Source organism: Triticum aestivum, chromosome 7D, assembly GCF_018294505.1.
Source record: "Triticum aestivum cultivar Chinese Spring chromosome 7D, IWGSC CS RefSeq v2.1, whole genome shotgun sequence".
NCBI classification, from domain to species: Eukaryota; Viridiplantae; Streptophyta; class Magnoliopsida; order Poales; family Poaceae; genus Triticum; species Triticum aestivum.
In genome coordinates, this window is record NC_057814.1 from 53,842,201 (window position 1) to 53,868,721 (window position 26,521).

Here is a 26,521-nt window from a genome sequence, read left to right on the forward strand (position 1 = left end):
GTGTAGTTCGTTTGCTAGAGCTTTTCCAATGTCAAGTATCTTTTCCTTAGACCATGAGATCGTGCAACTCCCGGATACCATAGGAGTACTTTGGGTGTGCCAAACGTCACAACGTAACTGGGTGACTATAAAGGTACACTACGGGTATCTCCGAAAGTGTCTGTTGAGTTGGCACGGATCGAGACTGGGATTTGTCACTCCATATGACGGAGAGGTATCTCTGGGCCCACTCGGTGATGCATCATCATAATGAGCTCAATGTGACTAAGGAGTTAGTCACGGGATCATGCATTACGGTACGAGTAAAGAGACTTGCCGGTAACGAGATTGAACAAGGTATTGGGATACCGACGATCGAATCTCGGGCAAGTAACATACCGATTGACAAAGGGAATTGTATACGGGATTGATTGAATCCTCGACATCGTGGTTCATCCGATGAGATCATCGTGGAACATGTGGGAGCCAACATGGGTATCCAGATCCCGCTGTTGGTTATTGACCGGAGAGGCGTCTCGGTCATGTCTGCATGTCTCCCGAACCCGTAGGGTCTACACACTTAAGGTTCGGTGACGCTAGGGTTGTAGAGATATGAGTATGCGGAAACCCGAAAGTTTTTCGGAGTCCCGGATGAGATCCCGGACGTCACGAGGAGTTCCGGAATGGTCCGGAGGTGAAGAATTATATATAGGAAGTCCAGTTTCGGCCACCAGGAAAGTTTCGGGGGTTATCGGTATTGTACCGGGACCACTGGAAGGGTCCCGGGGGTCCACCGGGTGGGGCCACCTATCCCGGAGGGCCCCATGGGCTGAAGTGGGAAGGGAACCAGCCCTTAGTGGGCTGGGGCGCCCCCCATGGGCCTCCCCCCTGCGCCTAGGGTTGGAAACCCTAGGGTGGGGGGGGGGCGCCCCACTTGACTTGGGGGGAAGTTTCCCCCCCTTGGCCGCCGCCCCCCCCCCCCCCCATAGATGGGTTCTTGGCCGGCGCCCCCCCTCCCAGGGGGCCTATATAAAGGGGGGGAGGGAGGGCAGCAATACTACAGCCTTTGGTGCCTCCCTCCTCCCCTACAACACCTCTCCCTCTCGCAGAAGCTTGGCGAAGCCCTGCCGAGATCCCGCTACATCCACCACCACGCCGTCGTGCTGCTGGATCTCCATCAACCTCTCCTTCCCCCTTGCTGGATCAAGAAGGAAGAGACGTCGCTGCTCCGTACGTGTGTTGAACGCGGAGGTGCCGTCCGTTCGGCACTCGGTCATCGGTGATTTGGATCACGGCGAGTACGACTCCATCAACCTCGTTCATTGGAACGCTTCCGCTCGCGATCTACAAGGGTATGTAGATGCACTCCTTTCCCCTCGTTGCTAGTATACTCCATAGATGGATCTTGGTGATGCGTAGAAAATTTTAAAATTCTGCTACGATCCCCAACATTTGTATCATAGGCGGCTTTGCTAAAATGAAAGGTGGTCAAGTTACTTTGCTGGGCACCTCTAGATAAAAGCCATCTATGAAAATCTTGTAATGCTGACAACCCTTATCAAGAACCTTCAATGGAAGTATCACACATGGCTCTAGTTATGATTGGTGTGCAAAAACTTGTATCAGCAGGCAACTCTCTAGTCGTAATAACAAGAAAAGTGGAAGCTCTAATATAGATTTGCTTGTATATAGATTACCAACTTGCTAGTTAAGTCATGGTACACCATTTATTCTAATTTCAGGTGGTTGTTGTTCACCGGTGTGATGCACAACCTTTGTTGTTTCTTCTTGCAGATCAATAGACACTAAGTAAGACTATCATGGGGGCTAGATAAAACCAATCCTCTTATCATCATGAATGTTGATGGACTATTTTCCTTCTATTATACAACGTGTCAACATTGACTATTCAGTGGAGGGAAAAAGCCACGCGAAGAAACCGGACTAAATAATTATTCATGAAGGACTTGCTTTAGCCACTAAATAATGGCATCACCAACCGGACTGCAAATGTACCAGCGCTAAATTTGGACATTTGTCAGTAAAAAAATCCTTTGGTGCTAAGAAATTCCACACAATGTTGGGTACTTCAAAGGTAATAGAAGTACACTTGGCAGTTGGGTATTGACAAATCTTGGACCTTCCCTGCTTCGCTACCCTATAAAGTCACCCATCTGCGTCCAAATGCAATATATGTGCAATAACCCTAGTTACACAAGGTAGAGGAGATCTAAAGCTAGCTGGAGAGGAAAGGAGAGAGGCACCGGTGGTGGGCGCCGATGTATAACAACCCTCCGCCACCATATGACATGTCCTACTACGAAGCGCCACCAGGAGAAGGGCCACCTCTACACATGGATCTGCAGCCATCATATACTAACATAAAAGTTTTTCCTGAAGTGTGATGTGATACGTGCATTGATAAAAGCACTGGCAATAGTCAAGCCATAGCTAACTTCGCATGCCTGATTAATTAGTAGTGGAGACCGAGGCAAATTACTCTATGTTCCTCGTCATACCCAGAGCATGCTCACCTAGCCATCGAGGTCATGGGACAATGACTCGTCGATAGGTGGTGGACTTGTTCTAGCCCACCAGAACAGACCACTCAGCTAGACTAGGAATCCCCTGTTCAAAAAGAAAGTCGGGTAGATACTAATTCACAACCAAACAACATGGGGAGAGAAATAAGGGAGACTCATGTTTTAACACACCATTTTTACAAAGCCAAACGTGCAATTTTTCATGATTCATGTTTGGATTTGAGGTTTATATCTCTCTAATGTTGTAACTAAGTTGTTCCTTTTGAGTTTGGGCAAAGTTTTCTCTCCATGATTTCCGGTGGTTGTCTTGTCTAGCACAAAGTTGCATTCCACGCCAACAAAATACAAATTGCTCATTACGAACAACAAACACCATGGCCACTGTGTGGCCCATTGAACTATGTTATATAGTTACTCTCGAAGAAGTACTGATCTAAACGCTCTTATATTTCTTTACGGAGGGAGTACAAAACCGTGTTGCGCCATTTAAAAAACAGTGTTGGACCATTTAAAAAACAGTGTTGCCACTTGTAATTTGGTGGTTGTGTGAGACTAATATCTGTACTACGAGCAGTTTTAGCATGGTCCCTCTTACCATCTCTTTTCACATGAGAGATAAGAGTATAAAATAGATCCGAGCCATTGATCTTATTGATTAGTGATCTGATTAACTCTTACCTTATTACCACATATGTAGAAAGAGAATCTAAGAAGGACCATGTTAAAATTTTCTAGTAGTACAGGCTCAAAGACACAAGTGCAGCTAAGCCTTCCGAGCCTATAAAGCACCATCCACTCCTTTCTGTTCCAATGCTACATCCCAAAGCCATAGGAGAGAAAAGGAGAGAAAAAACCTCTTGCTTACTTATAACCCACCCCGTGGAGAGTTCTTCTTCCACATAGTAACTCACCCTTTGCAAAGCTAGTCAAGATGTATAACACTCCGTCAGGGCATGGGATGTCTTGCACGGACCATGTGCAGAGACGGCCCGAGTAGAAAAGCTGCATATACGCATGGCGAGGGACACAGTTCGATCCACTCTAGGAATATCATTGAACTGATTACCCTGGTTCATGTCAATCCCTTTGTGTTCTATACTTCTATTCGTTATTCCCTTCATGATTTCTGCATTACTGACTGGATATTTATTTTGCGTTGCAGCATGTTCACGGCGCTGTGCTGCTTCTGCTGCTACAAGACCTGTGAATGCTGCCTCGACTGCTTCTGCTGCTGCTGCAACTAAACTAGACATGCCAGCCATGGATGGACGGATGCAGCAACGTCGCGCAAAGACCCAGCGTCCTCCGCCACCCCAAAAACATTCGAGAATTTCATAATAAGTGTGTGTGTGTGTGTGTGTGTGTGTGTGTGTCTACTGTCTTAGCTTGGTGAAAACTTTATCAGATATTGATACTCCCTCCGTTCCTAAATATAAGTCTTTTTAGACATTTCAAATAGACTACAACATACGGATGTATGTAGACATATTTTAGAGTATAGATTCACTCATCTTGCTCCGTATGTAGTCACTTGTTGCAATCTCTAAAAAGACTTATATTTGGGAACGGAGGGAGTACAACATTATTTGTCCCAGACAATCATGGTTTGTGTTGCACCTTAATTTAATTAGCATCCGATTCTGGTAGTAGAAGACTTTTAACTTATAAAACTAATAGTAGCCTTTGCTTATCGTGCTCTAGCCGTTTTTCGTTTTCCCTCGAGGTTCCGGTTTGTGGGATTTATAGGGGGTATGGGTTTATGTGTGGAGTCTACCGTTTGGCTTATTGCAGGTGTGCAATGTAGTGAACATCTACATCCTTGTGGTCTTAGTGTTGTTGATACGTAGTTTTCCTTTTCAGCTCACGAAGATCATGCATCGTTGGAAGGTTTCCTTATCCAGTTTTAGTAGTTTGTAACAAAGGCAAGTCGTTTCTAGTAATGGAAATCGGAGAAGGAGCTCTCTTTATATAATAAAGCATCAGATTCTGGTTCTCACCGGACAACTATGTCGTTTCTTCTTCTTTCCTCCCTGAACTTATCTCTTTTTTTGTTGGGGTGTATTGTGATGTGCCCCCAGCAGACCTATTTGAATCTGGACCCTGTTGCACTCTTTTCTTTTGTTGGAACCCTGAACTGTACTTGTGGTCAGATGTTGGTGCGGTTGCTTTATTTATAAAGCGGGGGCAACCCTTTTTCGTCAACTTGTCTTTTTTTTGCTGTGCTCACAGAAATTATCTGAATATTGAAATGCACATGTGCAACTACCAATGACTCCACACTGGTGTGGCTGAATTTGGTTGAGCTTGAGCAGGTTAACCTGCCATACCAACCAGGCCCAGCAGCTTTTTCTTACAAAGGGTGGATTTTATAAACTCAATATGAAGCATCAAGAGGATACAACCAGGCCCGGCAGCTAGGTAGATGGTTCAGCAAACTGCACGCTGACATTCATGGATAAGATGTTTACAAAAAAAAATTGTGGCTTCGAGGAGGAAGTTCCCTTGCGCTGAAGACGAGGTAGCATTCCACGACTCTAGAGCCCCAGGATAATGAAAAATACATTGAATACCCATCCGGATACTATGCAACAGCTTATGTGGACACGAATGCTCATAGTCACTGCTAAACTGTGGTGCAATAATCCCTAATGCCTCTCAAGCCTATGCCAACACTTGAATATACATAGATGATCTTCATTCACCATCACTAGAGGAACAAGATCTAAGAGACTTGGAATGCAACTACATTTAGCCGTTTGGAATTGCTGATGTGAAGGTGCTTCGAATAGCCTTGCAACTATATTGGTGGCTTTAAATAGCCTTTTCTCTTAAGGTGCTTCGCTAGCTCATTGCAATCATTTATCAGCTTGTGAGGCTGCACTTGTCTCCAATTTCAGCACAAATGGTACTTCTCTTCTAGTCTATTTGATTTGCTCTCTTTCCTTTTTATGGTCAAACGATATCTTTACCACATCATATCTTCACATGCATTTGATACAATTGTACGCACATCAAGCTTGGATATTAAATCGAATGAACCATGTATTTACTGCTTATATGCTCATTTGTCGATATTATTATGTTCACGTGCTAGTATTATTATCCTCTACGCCCACCTTTAAGCCGGTTTCTTAATTTGGAGCTTTGCCCTTGGGGCAGCCATGTGTGACTGTTTTTCTGTTGAACTTTATTCTGATCGGATGATGAAATTTGAAATAATAAATAAAAGGTTGTGTGCATCACTCGATGCAGAGGCCGATGGATATTCCGTCTTTGCAAAAAGAAAAAGAAAATTGGAGCTTTGCCGGTCAAATATGGCAGTGTAGTGAATCAATTCAATAGAAATTACAGTAGGTAGGTGACACTTTAGAAACGTTACGGTACAAGGAAACTAATGATGACGTCCCCTTTTTTCTCCACAAGGATACCTCTAATTTATGTCAGAAGATACTACATTCAGATGTGATGTACACTTGTTGGTGGCATTGGGCATTGACAAATGTTGGACCTCCCCCGCCCCTATTAGTACACTTGTGATCTACGCATCAGAATGTTGTCGCCGTACTTACATACACAAGTTAGGGAGATACAAACCTAGCCGGAGAGAAGATAAGAGAAAGAGGAACCCGGCCAGCCGGTGGCAAGATGTATAGCAACCCTCCCCCGACGCAGGGCATGTCCTACACTACGAGCACACGCTGAGGCGCCGCCAGGAGAAGGGATGCCTCTATGCATGGCAACATACAATCTGCAGTCGTATATATACGGAACTTTTTCTGCAACGTGATGTGACAATTGCACTAAGAACAAGATATGCACGCACTGAGGCCGTAGCTAACTTTGCAGGCACGATTAGTTTGTATAGTATAAGCGGAGATCGAGGCTAACTAGTCTTGTAATCTTGTTCCTTGGGTCCATGACATTATGATCCTCATCGATAGGTGGTGGATTTATTCCAGCCCATCAGATCAGAACACTCGACTAGACCAGGAATCCTCTGTACAAAAAGAAAGTCAGGATTCACAATCACAACCAAAAAACCACCCAGAGAAAAACAAAGTTTATGCAAGTGCAGCTATCTTTCCCAGCCTATAAAACAACAACCAATCCCATAACTCAAGCACGGGAGAGAAGAGGAGAGCAGAAAAGAAAGTAAGAGCCCCTTGCTAGATGTTCTTCCATAGTAACGCCATCCTTTACAAAGCCGGCCAAGATGTACGACGCTCCGTCGGATGCGCCGCGCAGGGGATGTCCTACATGGACCACGTGCAGAGGCGCCACGAGGAGAAGGGCTGGATCTAGGCATGGTGAGACCCACAGCTCCATGATCCACTCGCTTGCTCTCCCTCTTTCTGGGTTTTGCTCTGCTTGTCTTGCCGTTTGAGAAATCTCTCGGCCGTGTGCACCCGTCGATGCAGAGGTCGAGAGAGAGAGAGATAAAACTCTTCTGCCATCTGAAATCCTCAGAAAAATATCAAGGCTACTAAATACATGTTCCATTAATCCTTTGTAATTAGCAAGGCTACTGAGACTGACAATCTCACGGGTTCCGTTGGGGACCAAGACAAGTATTGTAATTGTGTGTGCAGGTGTTGATCATTGATCATAGCCAAATACTCTTGCTGGTTCAATAAACGTTAAGGTTATCCACTTGAGGGAAATTGGTGTTTGCCAACAAACATATGCACTTGCGGCCCAACAACATCTATACGATGATAACATTTAAGCTCCTCTCTCCCACTGCTGCGAGATGATGGCTACAAGAAGATGTAGTCTTCGATAGGATGAGTTTCTCCCTCTTATTCTGGTTTCTACAGTTTAGCCCATAAATAATACCCATTCCTTTGATACCGATGCATATCTAGTGTAGATTTGATGTAACTCTTGCGAGTACTTCGGATGAGTACACGCGGTTGCTTTGCTCCATTTTTCATTCGACCCGGTTGCTGCAACAACTATTAGCACCACGGATGCAGGTTACTCGATGGTGGTTACTACGTGGAGACAGATGACCAGGTGTAGTCCGGATGTGCCAGGCAGGAGGCCTCGCCTTTCGATCTAGTGTCATTATTTTGCTCAGCCTTCTTAAGGTAAAACTTGTCTAACTATGTTTGTACTCAGATATTATATCCATTGATGACTGATGTATTCTGGGTCCTCGTTGCCCTGACATGTAATATAAAGGTTTATGTTTAAATTTGTGTTGTAGAGTCGTATTGTGATATTGACATAAGTCAGCGTTCGTGATCGTGCATGATACATGTATGATTAGTGCACAGTTATAAACGGGGCGTCACAATTGCATTTAACAAGGGTCGGGCAACCTTGGGAAATATGCATGCATGCGCCCCAATTGGTGCATTCACAGCATTTCCATATGCGTACACCAGCAAACTTGCTCACCAACCACCGAAAATCCCTTTTGGAGGGCAAGGTCCAATGAGGCCAGGTTTTAAAATTTTCATAATTCATCAAAATTTATATTTTTATATTTTTTAAAATTCTTCAAAAATATAGATATATGTGGAGGCATAATGTTCAAGTCTGTAAATTTTCAGGACGAAATACGTTGAACGAGGGCTGTGCAGAATAGACAAATCTGGGACTTTTTAACATATGATACTATTCATCTTCTCAGGCCATGAATTTGTCTTTTTTATACATATCGCATTTAAGGTTCCATCTTGAAATTTTACTCAAATGCGCATAACATTCTTATTACTTGTACACATTTTTTCTGATTTAAAGAAATTAATAGTATGAATTTTCATTTTTTTCAAAAAAAAAACGGCCTCCATGAAGACCGAGAGCCAAAATGCCTCATTCACCAACCACCCCATATTAAAGCCAGTTTACCCCAAGAAATCTTGTGCAGGCGACAGCTACAGTGGAGCAACTAATCGCTCTCCGAAAATGAAAGCTTGTGTTTCCATGAAGATTATTGGATTTTTTTTCAGCAAAAAGTTTCAATCTATTCATTTTTCAATCATGGTATTACAACGAACACTAGAAATAATAAAATTATATCCAGATCCGTAGACCACCTAGCGACGACAACAAGCACTGAAGCGAACCGAAGGCGCGCCGCTGCCATCGCCCCTCCCTCACCGGAGTCGGGCAAACCTTGTTGTAGTAGACAGTCGGAAAGTCATCGTGCTAAGCCCAATAGAACCAACGCACCAGAACAGCAACCGCCGCAGATGAAGAGTGTAGATAAAAAGGATCCAATCTGAAGACACACGAACGAAGACGAACGACAAACAGATCTGAGCAAATCCACTAAAGACAGATCAGCCGGAGACACAACTCCACACGCCCACCGATGATGCTGGACGCATCACCGGAACGGGGCTAGGCGGTGAGACCTTTATTCCATCTCCAGGGAGCCGCCACCGTCTCGCCTTCCTGAGCAGGACACAAACCCTAACAAAGCTCGAAAAAAGATCTAAAAACGGAGCCCTCCCACCGGCAAGAGGCGAGATCCACTCCGCCTCCATGGCCCTAAGGCCACCGGAGACGGGACGGACCGGCGCCGACGCCGGCGGGAGGCAGAATACCCTAGCTTTTTGAAGGGGTGGCCGACTAGGTCAAAGAGGTCAAAAGTACCAAAAGTAAGTTAAGTGGGACGCCGAGTTCATTTTGCGATCGAGGGTCCAAAGCCAGCCAATTTGATGACCAATCCTATTTGACGCGTGGGCACGTCTGAACGAGAAACCTCGTGGATAACGGGTGGTTTGAAACGTTTCCAGAATTTTGCCTGTGCTTCCAGAATCTGTTAATATGTATGGGTCTGAACAAAAAACACTCACTGTAGGTAGGAGGATCGGTTCTCAAAATGTTACGCGATCGATGATGAAAATTGGCATGGATCCAACAAAATAGCGTTCCAATTTGGCAAATCGTCCGTCCAGTTTTGTTTTGTTTACATTGAAACGAAGGGTGAAAATGAACGGCCGCTTCCCACCAAACCCAGACTTTTTGAGAGCGAGCGTCCCTATCTATCCCACACGGTCCGGCCGGACCATACACGATCCTTTTTTTTTTGAAAGACCCGGCAAAACACCGGCTTCATTGATTTAGCAGAAAGCAGTGGAAACGTGTAGATCAAGTGATCAAGTGGATGAAATTAGAAAAGTACAGCTATCTCTCCTCTGATTAGGCTAATTTTCGTGAATTGTGTCCCCGAAGGGAGGCTCTATGAATTTGGCTCCGGCCAATCTCCATTGCTCGATATTGGTCCTAATTCCCAGGCGATCATGATGATTAGAGTTCTGATTCCACGCCTGTTTGCGGTAGCAGTCTTGTTGATGAGGAGTTGGCAAGTCTGAGCCGAGCTGAGCGGGGACCTTGTGTCTGGTACGAGCGAAGAGTAGCCTGACCATCTGGCACATTTCCCCCAAACCTGTTGCGAGAAGCTGCAGCCCCAAATCAGATGGGTAGATGTTTCCAAATTTCTGGTGCACAGAGGGCAGAAATAGCCATTGGGCCAACCTCTTCTCTGTAATCTGTCATTGCACCACAGGCGGTCTCTGACTAGGAGCCACATGAACATTTTGAGCTTGTTGGGTGCCCAAACCTTCCAGATGAAGCTGTTGTAAACTGGGTTGGGGGCCTGCTGACATTGCATCTGGTAAGCCGATTTGGCAGTGTATGTACCTTCGCGAGTGAGCTTCCAAGTCATTTCATCTTCTTGGTCAGGAGCCATGGTAATGTGTGCTGCGTCGATGAGCCGCCACATCTGAAGAAACTAAGGTGCTATTGCGGCAGTATCTCCATGTTGCAAATATGAAATCCACTGCTCGTTGGCTAGAGCCATCCGAACTGACCTGTTTTTGCGCCTCGCGTGACTGAACATAGCAGGGAAGGCTGTGGATAGTGGCTCGTCACCGATCCAGCTATCTTTCCAGAAGTTGGTCTTGTTTCCATTGCCAACTTGGATTGATGTCGCTTTGCCGAACAGAGCCCTTTCATGATCGTCAGGAGTAGGGGTCACGGCAACCCAAGGCTTATCCGGCCGCGCCCATGCGAGCCACTGCCATCGCAATCTCAGCGCACGGTTGAATTTTTGCAGGTCCAGTAAACCAAGGCCTCCATAGTCTAGAGGGGAGCAAACATTTTCCCAGGAGATCTTGCACTTTCCACCCGAGAGCTCATCGTCTTGTGCCCATAGGAAGCGTCTTCGCGATTTGTCCATTTCCTTCAGGATTTTCTTTGGTATCTTCAGTGCAGTCATCGCAAAAGTTGGTAGGGCAGAGAGGACGCATCTGACGAGGACTCGTCTTCCAGCTATATTGAGGAGCTTGCCCTTCCAGCCGGCCAGTCGTGCTTTCAATCTGTCGATCAGGAATTGGAAATGCGCCATTCTGAGACGAGTTGGCGAGATTGGGAGCCCCAGGTAAGTTATCGGGAAACTGACGATCTGACCACCAAAACCCTGTAGCAAATCCAGCACATTCAGATCTTCACAGCAGATTGCAACAACTGATGATTTTCTTTGATTCAGTTTCAGCCCGGTGGCTTGTCCAAAACTGTCCAACAGATCAAGCAACTTGCCCACCTCCTGAGCAGATGGATTTGCGAAGATAACAGCGTCATCGGCGTATAAGCTAACCCGCAAGCTTGGACCGCGGCCCGGCAGAGGCGCCAGGACCCCAAGATCAGACGCAACAGCAAGCAGATGGTGGAGCGGGTCAATTGCGATGATGAAGAGCAGAGGGGAGAGGGGGTCGCCCTGTCTTAATCCTTGCATGTGCCAGAAGTGATCGCCCGGCTCCCCGTTTAGCAGCACCGAGGAAGAGGCCGACGGTAGCATTAGCGCGATCCAATCACGCCATCTCGGGGGAAAACCCAGCTTTTGCATAAGCTCCAGGAGGTAAGCCCAGTTGATGGAATCGAAAGCTTTTGCAATATCCAGCTTGAACAGAAGGGCCCTTTTCTTCTGCCGATGGAGCGCCCTGACATAGCCCTGCACATATTGGTAGCTTTCATGCAAGCATTTTCCTTTCTGGAACGCCGTTTGTGCAGGGGAAATCAGGTCTTGTAGCCGAGACGCCAGCCTCATGGACAGCACTTTTGCAATCAGTTTAGCAATGGAATGAATGAGGCTGATCGGTCGGAAGTGGCCCATCTCTGTTGCTCCATCCTTCTTTGGCAGCAAGGCAATGAAGGCAGTGTTCAGATCAGCAAAGTTGTCACCCGCTAGGTTGTAGAACTTTTGGAAAACCGCCATGATATCTTGTTTGATAATGTGCCAACATGATCTGAAGAACTTGCCGGTGTAGCCATCCGGCCCGGGTGCTTTATCAGTCGGAGATGCCTTGATGGCAGCCCAGATTTCTTCCTCACAGAAAGGAAGATCAATGCCTTGCAGGTCGACGGCTGGCAACTGAAGCAGATCCCAGTTTAGCATGCAGCTCCGTTGCAGGGATTCGCCAAGGCCGCGGGCGAAGTGATCGAAGGCCAGCTGAGCTTTCTCCCGCGGCTCCGTGACAATGGCGTCGCCCTTTTTGATGGAGTGAATGTAATTTTTTCTACGACGCGAGAGGAGACGGGCATGGAAGAACTTTGAGTTGGCATCTCCCGCACGAAGCCAAGAAATTCTGGAGGCCTGCTTCTTGCGAGCCCTTTCAATTGCTGCCAGCCCGAGAACTTTCAATTTAAGCTGCTTCCTCAGGTGAAGCTCATCAGTTGACAGCGGTCTGGCCTCCTGCGCCACGTCAAGCCTCATGATAACCTCGTTTGCAATGTGGAATTGAAGTTTTGCACCCCCAAACAGGCTTTTGCTCCAAACCTTTAGATCCACCGCTACTCTTTCCATCTTCTTTTTCATCCTGACGAACGGGCAGTCGTGGCGGACAGGCCTCTCCCATGCGTGTTGCACTGTCTCCTGGAAGTGAGGGAAAACTGTCCAAAAATTCTCAAATCTGAACCTTGCCTTGGTGACAGGCCTAACTCCATTAGCCAGCACCAGAGGGCAATGGTCAGAGAACGAAGTGGAAGCCGCCATGAGGACGAAACTTGGGTGCATATCCTCCCATGCCAGGTTACAGAAAACTTTGTCGATACTGCAGAGAGTTGGGTCCTCCCTCTCACTGCTCCACGTAAATCTCCTGTTTTTGCATTTGACCTCTTTCACCCCGGCGAGGTCAATTGCTCTGCGGAAACGGCCCACCATCCTTCTGTTGATGTTGTAGTTGTTCTTGTCTCTAGCTTGGTATATCATGTTGAAATCGCCATTCAGCATCCATGGCTCTGTTGCAGGCGGCGCGACCGCAGCCAGTTCCGACAGAAAGTTGGCTTTCTGTTGGTCGTCCGTCGGGCCGTAGACCGTAGTCATCCAAAACGAGCAGCCTGTACTAATGATCTTCACCCTTGCAGTGATGGAGAAACTAGCGATGATCTGATCCGTGATCTCGACGGTCTGCTTGTCCCAGAAGATTGCCGCGCCCCCTCTCGTGCCCATTGCCGGAAGCATGACGCAGCCCTGCAGAAGATTTCCCCCAACGTCGCGAGCCATGTCAGGAGTCCATGTCTCCAATTTAGTTTCTTGAAGGTTTAGGATTGAAATCTTATTTGCCTGCGCCACTTCTCTAACTGCAGATCGTCTAGCCGGCACGTTCAGGCCCCTAACGTTCCACGACATGATTCTGTAATTTGTGTCAAACATGGAGACAGTGGTGTTCGCTTCGTCGACTAACATATAAAACAGAGGGGTTACAGCACACATTACATCTATCCATGGGGCACCGCTGGCCTCCAATAGTCCCAAAATCCCGGCGGTGACTACAAACTGATCCTGCTAACCGAAGACTACACATGAAGACTAATCCTAACTCGAACTGGTTTAAGACCGGTCGTCGACGAAGACTAGAAGCTAAAACTAACATGATCCAACTACATCCTCAGCATCCGCGCCGGCCATTCCGGACGCGATTTCCAGGGCCTTACTGTCCAGGCCGGTGAGCTTTGCGATCGCCTTGATGTCGCTACGGGACAGAGGCTCCTCGAAGCGCTTGAGCAGAGCCGCCGCCGCCGCCGGAGTCATCCGATCCTTTGGGCCGAGGCCACCGAGCTCCTGGACGAGGCGCAGCGCCGCGCGCTGAGCCACCGTCACAGTGCAGCCAGACGCGGCCTGACGCGCGCTCCGGCGAGAAGGAGCAGAAGTGGCCCGCACCTTCGGAGGGGCTGAAGAGCGTGGCCGGACGGGCGGAGCGGGCGGGGCGTCGAGGATGGCCGTCGGAGAGGGGCTGAACAGATGCGGCGAACCGCCCACCTGACTGGTGTTCCCTTGCCCAGCGTCGATGTGGAGGCAGTCGACCTTCTGGGTAATGACGGCGACTTGAAAACCCACAGCAGCAGGAGCCGGAGTGGAGATGCAAGGGCTGCTGAGAGGGGCGTCAAGGTTGGCGATGCAAGGCAGAATGTCGTCCTCCGGGAAGCCGTCCACGGCCCCACGACGCGTCGAAGCGTGGGGCGGCGAGCGGCCGCCATCTTCAAAGGCCAGCGGGGAAGTAAGCGCGTCGCGCATGGCGTTCTCGATCTCCAGCTGCATGACGTCTGTACGAGGCGGAGGGGAGAGGGCGCGCCCGGCAGGGAAGGAGAAAAACTGGGCCACCGGGCCAGGCTCGGAGGCGCTCTGGCATGCGGGCTCGCGCGGTCGGAGTGGGAGCGAGGGGGTGGCCCTGAGAACAGAGCCCTCCTTTGCCTTCTTGTGCTTGACTCTGTCCTTGGTCTGGTCTTCACGGCGACGATCAGAGGCAGCCTTGTTGCGTGGCCGGGGAGCGGCCTCGACGACGTCAGTGGCCTTGCCCTTGGCGTGGCAAGAGTTGCCCAGAAACGCGTCCTTCCAGGTGCGCCGCAGCCCACCTTGCTCGCCGTCGCGGTCTTGGTCGCGGCGATCGTCGACCCGAGGCCCGCCCCTGCATCCGGAAGCCGGCGCCCTCGGAGCGGCCCTCCTCCCCGGGGCCTGGCCGTCCTCGACGCCAGCAGCCCAGGAGCCAGGCTTGGTCCGTGGAAAAGGGCGGTCGTCGTCATCGTCGGAGGAGGAAGGAATCCCGCTCTTTTCGTGCAACGGAATGGGACGACGCCGGCGGACTCTACTTTCGTTGTGTTGTGTGCGTCAGTACTGTAAGCCGTCGCAAGTTGACACTAAGACTTGAAACGTTCCAACCTAACTCACGCGGTCGTGTCAGACGGCCATGACCCATGACATTCTCTATTCTTCTCCACTATATATATACCCCACCAGCTCTGTCCCCGGTTCAACACACACAAGAGGAACTGGATCACCAGCTCCACGAGAAGAGGAGCCGGCCGACACCCGACCCAGCACCAACGCGCGCCGGGCACACCAAGACCAGGAGAGAGACAACATGCGTCCATCACGGCGTCTTCGCCTCGTGCTTCTCCTCCTCTTCTCGGCCTCCGTCCTCCTCCCGGCAGCCAGAGCCCAGGAGGAGACCGACGAGGAGGAGTTCAGCTACTTGCTGGACGCAGAGAACGGCTGGCACACTGGGGCGACATCAAGGACGAGTGGTCCGCATGCGGCAAGGGCAACATGCAGTCGCCCATCGACCTCGCCAGCCCACGCGTCTCCCTCGTGCGCGGCCTCGGTTACCTCAACCACTCCTACATCCCAGCAAACGCAACCATCGTCAACCGCGGCCACGACATCATGCTCAAGTTTGAGGGTGACACCGGGAGCGTCTCCATCGCCTGCACGCCCTACTTTTGAAAGATTGTGTGGAAGCGTATGCCTCCGGCAGGGACGCGCTGCATGTTATATAGCCAGGAATAAGTTACAAAGATACGGTAGTTAGGTCGTGAATTAATCCTCAAGAAAGCTATACAAGATATGAGGAGGAATCTTAACAATCTAACTACCAGATTACAACAACACGCACGCAAACTAACCCTACCTACATTGCGTACGGTTTATACAATACCGTATAGACGTGGTACAATACTTTCTAACAACTTCCTCCGGCAGCAGCACTGGCACTCCCCCACCGAGCACAGCATTAATGGCCGCAGATACGACATGGAGCTCCACATGTTCCACCAAAGCACCCAGGGCAAGGCCGCCGTCATCGGCATTTTCTATGAGGTCGGCGCCTATGACGCCTTCCTGCACAAGGTGCCTCTCTTTTCTTTCTTGCATCCTGTCTTTAGTTAACCAACCAATGAAGCAGGCTTAATTAAGCATGATGATTAACTAAAGCCAACCTGGCAACATGGTATGCACAGACCGGGTGTAATGCTTAAACCTTGTAGGTAATAAAGCGCTCCATTTTAAAAAAAACACGGCAACATAGGACTTATGCATTAATGAACGGCAACATGCAAAGCTGCATGATACAACTAACAGCATCATGCAACTGCATGATGCAAGTAACAATTTGCACGCTATGCATGGGGTTAGCTCTAATCTTGTAAGAACGCAGCTGGAGCCTTATCTGCAGATGATAGCGGATCGCAAGGACAGGGAGGAGAAGATGGGCATGATGGATCCCAGGGACGCTAAAGGCAAGGCCCGTGTACTACCGCTATCTGGGCTCCCTCACCACACCACCCTGCACAGAAGGGGTCATCTGGACCATCATCAAGAGGGTACGTTCCGTTTAATCCATTCACCATCATGCACCACCTTGCATCAAACACACTACTTCCTCTGTCCCATAATATAAGACGTTTTTAACGTAACGGAGGGAGTACCAAGTAACAACTATCAGTAAAATATTGCATTTCTAGACCATCACATGACACACAACTTGCAACTGTCAAATAAAAGAATTTTCTGGAACTTAGCAGTTGGCAGGGAGCTGCCAGTTCGATCTATGTACAGATCCTTTGATTTGTTATGCACAAGGAATCTTCCTACCGGTTTCGTCTTTAATTCACTTTTGATTGATTGGAATTTAGATGTGTGCACAAGTCCTATTATACGCCATGCATTGAATGGTTGGTGAATAATGATGGAATTGATATATATTTTCAATGTTACTGAATTCTTTTCTTTTTCCCTATCTGGTTGAATTTGGAGGTCCGCACTGTGTCGAGGCACCAGCTGGAGCTTCTCCGGGAGGCCGTTCACGACGTAAGTTTTCTTTTTCCACTTCCGTTTCTCTAGTCGTTTTCAGGAACGTAAAGTTTTGCTATTCTCCTGCTGCATTCAACTCTTGTCCTATGCATAGCTTTGGTCTTATATGACATTGCTATTTGATGGCGTGTTTTTAGTGTACGTGTGTTAGTGTTGGCTGTGTGCATTCTATCTATGCAGAGGCCAGGTGTGCTCATTATGTTTCTATTCTCTTGATGCTTCATTTTGGCTCAAATAAAATCACCCTTTGTCGAAAAATTCAAGTCTTGTCCTTCAGCCAAAATAGTGTTGTTTAGCTTGGCTCCAGTCCGAAGATTCTCTAGACTTTTTTTTTTGACAAACTTTTCCCACTTTATACTCATGATTGTAATCCCCAAATTTTGAGTAACACGGATTATTTCACAAAAAAAGGCCATCCATCTGGTGGTAGCCTGGTGGTGTCCCATTGAAGAATCATGCAAGGAATAGTATACGCCTGAGAGGATTATCCTGTTGCAACCGTTGCTAGAGCTCAAGAAAGGCTAAGTTTGAATATTACCAACATGATATTGATTCCTGTATCTTTGGCTATTTGTTTTTGTAATGATCAGGTACTCAAGTTGACTGTGGCTCTTAATATAAACGGAGTACTCAACAGGTGAGGGGTGTCCACCTCACCTGTTGCTGTGCCATAGACGCCGGCATGAATTAATTCAACTTTCTCAACAGTTTTGTAAGAAAGGAGAAAGGGAGATTGGTGAAATTATTGCTGTATTGCTTGAGCCTCATGGGCATATATATAGGTGTACAATGATCTACGTGGAGTACAACACAAGGTAGAATAATATCCTACACTATCCTAACTTTCCTAATAATTAATATACTCAACATCCCCCCGCAGTCACAACGTTAGCGACGTAGACGGTGAGACTGGAGAAGAAACCGACGAGGTTGCTCAAGTAAGGCGGTAGCCCTTTGTGCCGCTTGTCGATATAGCCGAGGGCGTGGGTGGTGTAGTCGTGGTCGAGGTAATCGTGCAAAGGACGTCGTGGTCGATGTCGAGTCGGGGTGGCCAGTGTCGAGGTAGTCGCCGTGGACTAGGAGGAAGAGTGGCGGCGGCGGCTAGGAGCGCGGCGGCGGTGCTCGAAGTAGGCGAAGAAGAACCCGACAACGTGATGAAGACCGGCATGGATGGTGGCGTTCCGGCGCCTAGGAAGACGGCGCGGCGCATACCACACAGGAGTCGACGCGCGTGGACGGCGAAGTGGACGCGCGCCGCGGCACTACAGCCTGAAGAGGCGTCGCAGCGGCAGCACGCGGGTCAGGGCTACGGCAGGGAAGACCTCAGGGCGGAGGCAGGGACCGCGTGCCACGCTCGCTATGGCCCGATGGGGCGACGTAGCGGCAGCGCGAGGGTCGGTGCAACCACGGTCCTAAATTGGACAGGCCTTGGGGCGGCGGTGGACTGGGGGCCGCAGCACTACGGCCTGAACGGGCGACGCAGCAGCAGCGCGCAGATTAGTGCAACCGCAGGGTGATCCATGGGGCGGCGACGAGGACCACGTGCCACTCTCGCTACGGCCCGACGGGGCGACGCAGCGGCAGCGCGAGGGTCGGTGCATGGACAGCCTGGAGCGGAGGGCCTCAGGACGGCGATGACCACGGGCCACGGCACTACGGCCAGAAGGGGCGACGCAGCGGCAGCATGAGGGTTGATGTAGCCACAGGAAGAACCATTGAGCGACAACGCCGCTGTCCGAGGGACGACGCAAGTGCAGCCCGTTACTCAATCAAAGAAGCACGCGTACTTGACAATGTTGAGAAAATTTCAATATGCGGCGGCTATGCAGATCGGATCGGCCTATGACGTGCAGATTGCCACATGTGCATGCACAGAAGCATTGCACGGATCATAAGTGGAGCGGTGAGCCAGTGTAAGCGGCTGGCCAGACCAACACATGCGCGCGTGTAGGCACAACACGCCCACGCGGGGAGCGTGAGTGCCCGGAGGCCATGCAGCGCGGGACGGCCGTCGCCGGCCAGCCTCCAGCAGTTTACAGCGCGCGAGGAGACGCCGCTACGTGAAGCTGGGGCGTGCGATTGGGTGTCACTGTGCAGGAACCGATCTGGATGTCGAAGTACAAGTGCACAATGGTCCACGGACGGTGGCGGGTGACGCAAACCGATCTTAAATCGGAAAACCAAAAAGAATCGCCGATCAATACGACCGGCGAGAGAGAAAAAAATCCGGGTCAAAGGATCGGGACAAAAAGACTATCTAGTGCAGCCGGTCAACATAACTGGCGGACGAACCCTAGGTACGGGCGGCGCGGCCCCCGGCGGCTGTCATGGAGGCCGACCGCCCTGGGGGCGGCACATAGGTGCGGAAGCGGCGGGCGGCGGCTAGGGTTTGGATCGGTTAGCCTGATATCATGTAAGAAGGGAGATAGGGAGGTTGGTGGAATTGTTGTTGTATTACCTGAGCCTCATGGGCATATATATAGGTGTACAATGATCTACTTGGAATACAAGATAAGGCAGAATAATATCCTATGCTATCCTAACTTTACTAATAATCAATATACTCAACAAGTTCAATCTCGCACAAAAGAAAACAGAAGAGGTGAGCATCCAATGCAATTATTGATTGCCCTTTTCAGATCTGCAGTTGCTATTTTGGGGTTTTAAATGAACACTAGACAAACACACGGTCCAGAACTTTCTCATTCCGAGGGTTGGTGATTGACAGAGTGAAAGACCTGCCTAGCTAGGGTAATTAGTTACGCAGAATGACTTTTAGTGAGACAATCGTGCGTATTATTCGTCTATGGGCGTTCATATATGATTGAAAAGTACAAAAACGTTACTTTATCCATCACAATTGACACGGTGTGCTTCAACAATCTCTGGGATCAAAATGATTAGCGATTGAACAGAAAAATAGTATCGGTAGTTATACCATGGTGCCTAATTACTGCAGAAATTAATGTGTACACACATGCATGAAGTGCTTCCACCCCGCACATACACATGCATGCAGTTATTCCACCCCGCGTACACACCTTCATGAAGTGAAAATTGTGAACTTGATTACGGTTACCACACAAGCACAAATTGATTGAGCATTAAACAAAACACACCTAAAATCCTTTCGGTGGTGGAAGTGCATGAGAATTCAAGTGCGCCGTGTAAACTGTGACGGAGGGAATAGGTCAAACCAAATGCATTCCCTGAAAGTGTGTTAAAATGAGTGTGAACATGTGAACCGCAGGACAAAAAAACTGGCTCCCACGCAGCACTAGCAGCCACACCGGGGTGTCCAGATCTTGCCACTGGGCGACGTCCCCTGCCTCGTCACCTCCCCTTGCTATGGCTGGAAGGCCTCGCCGGGCAAAGCCCGGTCTGCGGCGACGGCGGCGGGGCTGTTTCTATGGCGTGGTGGCATTGTATATGGAGGGGTTGTGAGCTATGACACAAGGGCTTCGGCCGTGTCGTGGTGAGGCTGGCTCTCTCTGAGGCAGACATGCTGGCAGCGTTGGCTACTGCTGGTGGAGGTGCGGAGGCGCAGAGGTGCGTGTGGCTTCGGCCCATGTGATGGGCAGGGGGCGCTCTTGGCGGATGATTTATGTGGCTTTTGCTGCCATATCCAATGCACAGCTGACCCCCATGCCCTACCTACACCACCGTCGGAGGTAGCCGATGGGCTGGTTTCGTCTTTGCTAGGTCTGCGGTAGTGTGCGACTGATGTCTGGGGAACATCACATCCTCGCTGCTCATGGATCCTTTGTAGCACTCATGCGCTGCGCGCGGTGGGCTGCTTGCTTCAGCGACTGGCGGGGCAGTGTGGCCCCTGCTCTTGTTGGTGGTTGTATAAATGATTTTGTTTGTAATTCTGTATATTTACTACTGACGTTGGGGGATATATGCAAAACCAGTAGTACCAAGGACACAGGTGTCATGGCAGTGTATATCAACGCCACTAGTATTTTAAATACCACGGACGTGGGGATCCTTGTCAACGCCACTAATAAGCGGTTACCAGCGGGCATCGACATGAAATGGTAACAGTAGCACTGACGTTATACTATTGGCTTCCTGAAAGTGTGTGCCAGTAAACACTTTTTTCTAGCGTCACTACTAGGTTTTTCCTACTAGTGGAAGCAAATAGTGGGTGATGAGTCCGGGATTGCACTTAGCCATTTTATTTGCACACGGATCAACTTTTATATCGTCTGTGATGTCTTCATCGCACACAGTTTAACGCTAAGTTGTGCGATAGAAAGGGGGAAGGGCTTAATAGGTCTGATCTACATATTTCTTTTAGAAAACAGGCACAAGGCGCATCCTCTTTAAATTAATAAAGCCAACATCGAAAAGTTTAGCATAGTTATAAGTTCTTACAAAACGGGCAACATAAAAGTAGGGGTACAAATCCCAACTCAACAGGAGAGCAGAATAAACTGAGGTCTAGCAAGACCAACTTAAGGGTTCCTATGGGCAGCGTGAAGATGCTTGATATTGGTAAGGATATTCGCCGATGTCTCACAGAGTTTCCTCTTCTCTAGAGGATGCCATTACTGAAAAACAGCCATTAAGGAGTAGTTAGCAGGACGAGATGGAATGGCTCCCTCGATGACAATGACGAGCCATTAAGGAGTAGTTAGTCCAAAGAGCCCAAGCTAAAGCACTGACCACTCTCCTTTCTTCAGCACTTGAGACAAACTACCTTCGGCAGTACATGTGGTGCATGCATTGCTATTTTTATTAAGCACTTGCACCCTGTTGTCTAGGATAGCACGGTGCTATCTAGCCCACCCGGGTTCGAGTCACGGAGTTACTCGTGGTGCTTAGAGTTTCTTCTATAAAAATATGCCTCCGAGGGCTAGTCCTAAATTGTTTCATTTTTTAGGATGGGGCGTCGACCCGTTGGCTTGGCAGCTGTGTTAGCTGCCAACCCGCCCAGGTTCGAGCCTCAACTCTAACACACGACTCTTACGGAGTTTCTCCTATATAAATAAAAGTCAACGAGGGCTAGTTCTTGGGTTGGTCTCATTTTCTTTATTAAGCACTTGTGCATGCATTTTTTCGTGTGGGGACGTCCGGCGTTGGGGGGTTGTCCTCATGACTGCCTCATAGGACCACGTACCATGTGATCGTCTAGTGTTCCACCCCACTAACCAAAATATAGACCTATTATAAGAATATATATTTTCATCTGGCCATACATAAGAATCGCCTAGAACTAGCCGAAAGCAAGAAGGAAGAAGCCACCGCCATGCATCGTTGGTAGGTCTGGGGCAGTCGAGCATTTCCAGGAGAACAAGTGGTCCTTTATCTTTGGTAATTTATATCTATGTGGGTCCACTTGGTGGGTACATCCGTTTGGGTGGGGGAAATTTAGATGGAGACTTAAAAAAACGTTGGCGTGGTTTGGTTGGTTTGCTCCACATGCATGCATGGTTAAAATGCACTCCCTCCGTTTCTAAATATAAGTCTTTTATGAGCTTTCAAAATAGACAACATACGAATGTATATAGATATATTTTAGAGTGTAGATTCACCTATTTTGCTTCGTATGTAATTCATATTAAAATATCTAGAAAGACTTAAATTTAAAAATGGAGGGACCAGTATATGTCTGACAGTGGTTGGAGCTGTCATTAATTTTTGCCTAACAATGCAAGTTTTCAGAGAATGAAAATGATGTATACACGATGTTCTGTGCACGACGGCCAGCCGATAATTGCTCTGCACCGTTAGATGGTTTAGGAACAAAAGTACAAATGAGACCACCGCTTGGTGCTCCTTCCCTTATTAGCCATACTCTTAGCTGCTAACTAAAATACTAGCATCATCAGCTGGGTCAACATGCCAATCCAACCCATGCCATAGCTAATTACGTACATCCCGTCTCAATCCAACCTGCACACGTTCCATATGTAACCTGTGCTGCTATTGTGCCACTCAGGTAGACAACCAAAAGAGTTGCTGGTAATAGCTAAGCACGCTCCAGGCCAGGCCGGATGGCATGAGGAGACGAACCAAACTAGCGCTAATCTCTGATGCCTCTGAAGCCTACCGAACTCATTAGCTCATATGTGATCACTAGTTCTTGAATATATGGTCACTAGAGGTGTATCACTAAGAGACTTGGAATGAACTATATTCATCCTTTAGGAATTGCTTATGTGGAGGTGCTTCGGCAGCGCACCGTGATGTATATATCAGAATGTGCAGCTGCAGTTATCTCCCATTTTACCACATGCGCCACTTCTAGCCAGTGTGATTCACTATCTTGCATTTTATGGTAGATTTATATCTTTACTGCTTCATATGCTCACATGATACGATAGTACACATATGGACCATTGACAATGTTATAATCGTGTGCACCCACCTCTGGGTTCGGTCCTAGTTACAAAGTAGACGACATACTTAATTTGCATAAGGTTTTAGAAGAGAGCTCAAATGGCTTAGCGCCTGTGCAAAACGTACAAAAGATCATCCCTCAATAATTTACATGTGTATTTCTTGCCTTGTAGAAAAGAAAATAGAATGAATGTAATTATACTACAATACATGTTGTTCAACCATCTGACGTTAACTTGTGTATTGTGAGTCCACTGAGGTGATTTGCTCTGGCCTATCTAAAATTATTTGATTTTGATAAATAATTCTTGTATTACTCACATATCAAAGGGTTACAATGATGTCTGATAATCTCTAAGATTCCATCTGGTCCAGATCCAAGACAAATACTTGTTCGGCATTGTGATTTCCCAAAGTTTGCAATGAAATGATTAGCATTATTTTGGCATCGACGAATATGTGTAATACAAGCACTACGTCCCTCCATACTTCCTTGAATTTCTTTGATCAGAAAATCAATTTTATAATCAAAATATAAAATATAAAATTAAGCCCTCGAATGGAGCTGCTCCCACGCGCACCGTCTCCTGCGCCGACATCCTCGCCTTCGCGGCGCGTGACAGCATCACCCCAACCGGCAACGTGATCTATTCTGTCCCCGCCGGCCACCGGGAGCGTCTCAATCGAGCAGGACGCCCTCGACAACATGCCCCCGCCCATCTTCACCGCCCAGCAGCTCATCGACCGTTTCAAGAACAAGAACCTCACCGCGGGGGAGATGGTCCTCCTCTCCGTTGGCCGCTCCTTCTACTCCTACTTCGTCGACCGCATCTGGAACGGCAACACACCCATAGTACGTCCGTCGAGTGAGACCCTATATGAGTTACGTATGTGCGCTGAACTATCATCTATCAGGTGGAGCCCTAGCAGAAAAAAAATCATTAATCAGGTGGATACAGGGCTGAGACCGTCTTACGCAGCGCAGCTGCGGGTGCTGTGCTCGCCCGACGTGCTGGACAACAACTACTACAAGCTGCTGCCGCGCGGCATGGGGCTCTTCTTCTCCGACAACCAGCTCCGGGTCGACGGGAACCTGAACATATGTTGGTGAACCGCTTCGCGGGGAACGAGACCCTGTGGAAGGAGCGCTTCGCGGCCGCCATGGTGGAGATGGGCCGCATCCAGATGCAGACCGGGAACTGCTGCCAGGTACGGCTCAACTGCAAGGTCGTCAACCCGAGTACCCGACGTCGTCGTTGGTCAGCCTGGCGCGAAGAGGACGGCCTCGTCGCGACGAGCTAGCCGAGACTGACGCACACACTTGCCGCACCGAACGAGTCATGGTGTTCGCCCTCTTTTTCCTCGGATTTGCTAATAATCAGTTTTTTTACTCATCGTCGCCTATGTCAGCATGCATGTGTGCGGTTTTTCTTTTGGGGTGGTTTTGTTTTGTTTTGTTACGTACTACTTGCGGCATGTGCCAAGTTTTTTTTTAAAACACATCCCATATATTAATTAAATTAAAATATTCCTACAATCATCCATTACAAATTTAGTCACGCAGGGTGGAACATTGTTAAAAAGCACACCACCAGATCTATTATCAAAGCTGAAGTTCGCAATCTCATGCGTGATACTATTAGCCCTTCTGTTAATCTTGGATATCTTGCAATTTATCATCAACTTGGATAAACTCAATGCTTCTATCTTTAGATCAACTAAAGGAGACCATGTCTAGAAGATCATTTCCAAGAAAAGGAGCCACAAAAGAGCAATCGGTTTCTAAAATGCTGGGCTGGTGGAGAGTTATACCAATTAAAGAAGCCACAAAAGAGCAATCGCTCTAAGTTCCGCTTCATCCGCGCTATTGCACACACAAATATAATCCCAGGACGAAATGATAACAGAATGGTTCCTGGCCATCACGCCCACACTCGTAGCTCTTATAGCCTCCACATAACCAAGTTTGCTTTCTCGCCCTGAATTCATGCATGAATACCAGCGATGTTTCTCAGCTGTTTGGGTCAATGGTATAAATATGGTCCATCTAAAAAAACAAGTTTGTTTTGTCGCCAATCGGAATGAAACTCTACACCTTCGTTAATTGTGCCCATTTGAATTGAACAACTTTCTTATACTCTTTCCGTTCCACTGTAGAATTTGTCAAGTACGAGGATCAACAACATGCAATATTGACCGAGTGTTATTTTGTCACATGCGTGGTAATTTGCAATTATAATTAACCAGACTCCCCACCTAAGTGCAATTTTAGAAGATTTGCTATATCGGCCCGATCACTACATAAACTGTCAATACTGCAATTTTGGCTGAAAAGGCCACTCTAGAAGAGCCGTCATCCCGCCCTCGGTTGCCATAAATTTTAGAGCGCCCTCAATATAAGAAACGTAAGACTCCATATTTGATAGTTGTGTGGGGTATTTGGAGCACACTCCATCCGAAAAACGGATTGACGTGAAGGACATTTCACCTTCCCACTGCTCTTCTACCCAGCCGGACCGTTTCCCATCCCTGGTCATAGCGTCGTCGCTCACCGCTTCGTGCCGCCCCCAGTCCTCGACGATGCCTGCATGGTCGCCTCCGATTTCTTTGTTTTGGAGTCAGATCCAACGACTTGAATGGTCATGTCTCCTGCACCTGTGACGGCCAACCTCAATCATGCTGGCGAAGAGTCCCGACCGGGCATGGATATGCCGTCGCGGGAAGTCATTGGCCTCCCCCCTGTCGGGGCCACAGTTGTCCCCGGACAAGGAACCGGAGAAGAAGAAACAAAAGGGAGGCGTCAGTGCCCTTGCCCCTCCTCGCTTACTCCCTTCGGCCAGCAAAAACAAGGTGGTATCGAGTCATGTGCCAGATCAACAAGGGTTATGAGGTTAAAAAAAAGGCACATTTGCCTTGTATTATTTTGTTTTTGTTCGATGGAATATGGGGTGACATGCAAAATTCTTGGCAAATGTGCGATGTTTGTGATAATTTTTATAGTTTGGGGGAATCGACCCTCAACGATAAATTATTTCTCATTAGTGTGATTGGTGATTCCGTGACGAACGATGTCAATCGCAAGACAACATCATTGTCACTTTTAGAAAATCAGTTCGTCAACGATATGGAATTTGATCAATTTGATGCCACCGGCTCCTCAAAGAAAGAAGGTAATGTGGGGAAGGCAAGGCAGGCTCCGTCCAAGAGGAGGACCTCGTGGCCACGAGCTAGCCGAGATGCTCGCACGTGGTGGACCGATCGAGTCCATGCGTTCTCCCCGCCGGCCACTTTTTCTTCAGATTTGCTATAATCATGAGTTTTTATGCGTCATCTCCCATGTCCGCATGCATGTGTGTGCTTTTATTTATTTTATTACGTGCATATACGTACTCCCTGCTGGGAGTACTAGACTTCCACTTGTGCCAAGTTTCTTGTTTTGCCAATCGGAATGAAACTCTACTCCTCAATTGTGCCCATTTGAATTGAACAACTCTCATATACTCTACACGGTCAACAATACACAATTTTGACCGACTGTTATTTTGTCACATGC

The 26,521-nt window shown here is 48.2% G+C and overlaps 2 pseudogenes; both read left to right on the forward strand.

The window, feature by feature from the left end:
- Window positions 1–14,731: 14,731 nt before the first annotated feature.
- LOC123170767 (alpha carbonic anhydrase 7-like) lies at window positions 14,732–17,261 on the forward strand (annotated as a pseudogene).
- A 525-nt stretch (window positions 17,262–17,786) lies between these two features.
- On the forward strand, window positions 17,787–26,199 carry LOC123170768 (peroxidase 1-like; annotated as a pseudogene).
- Window positions 26,200–26,521: the final 322 nt, after the last annotated feature.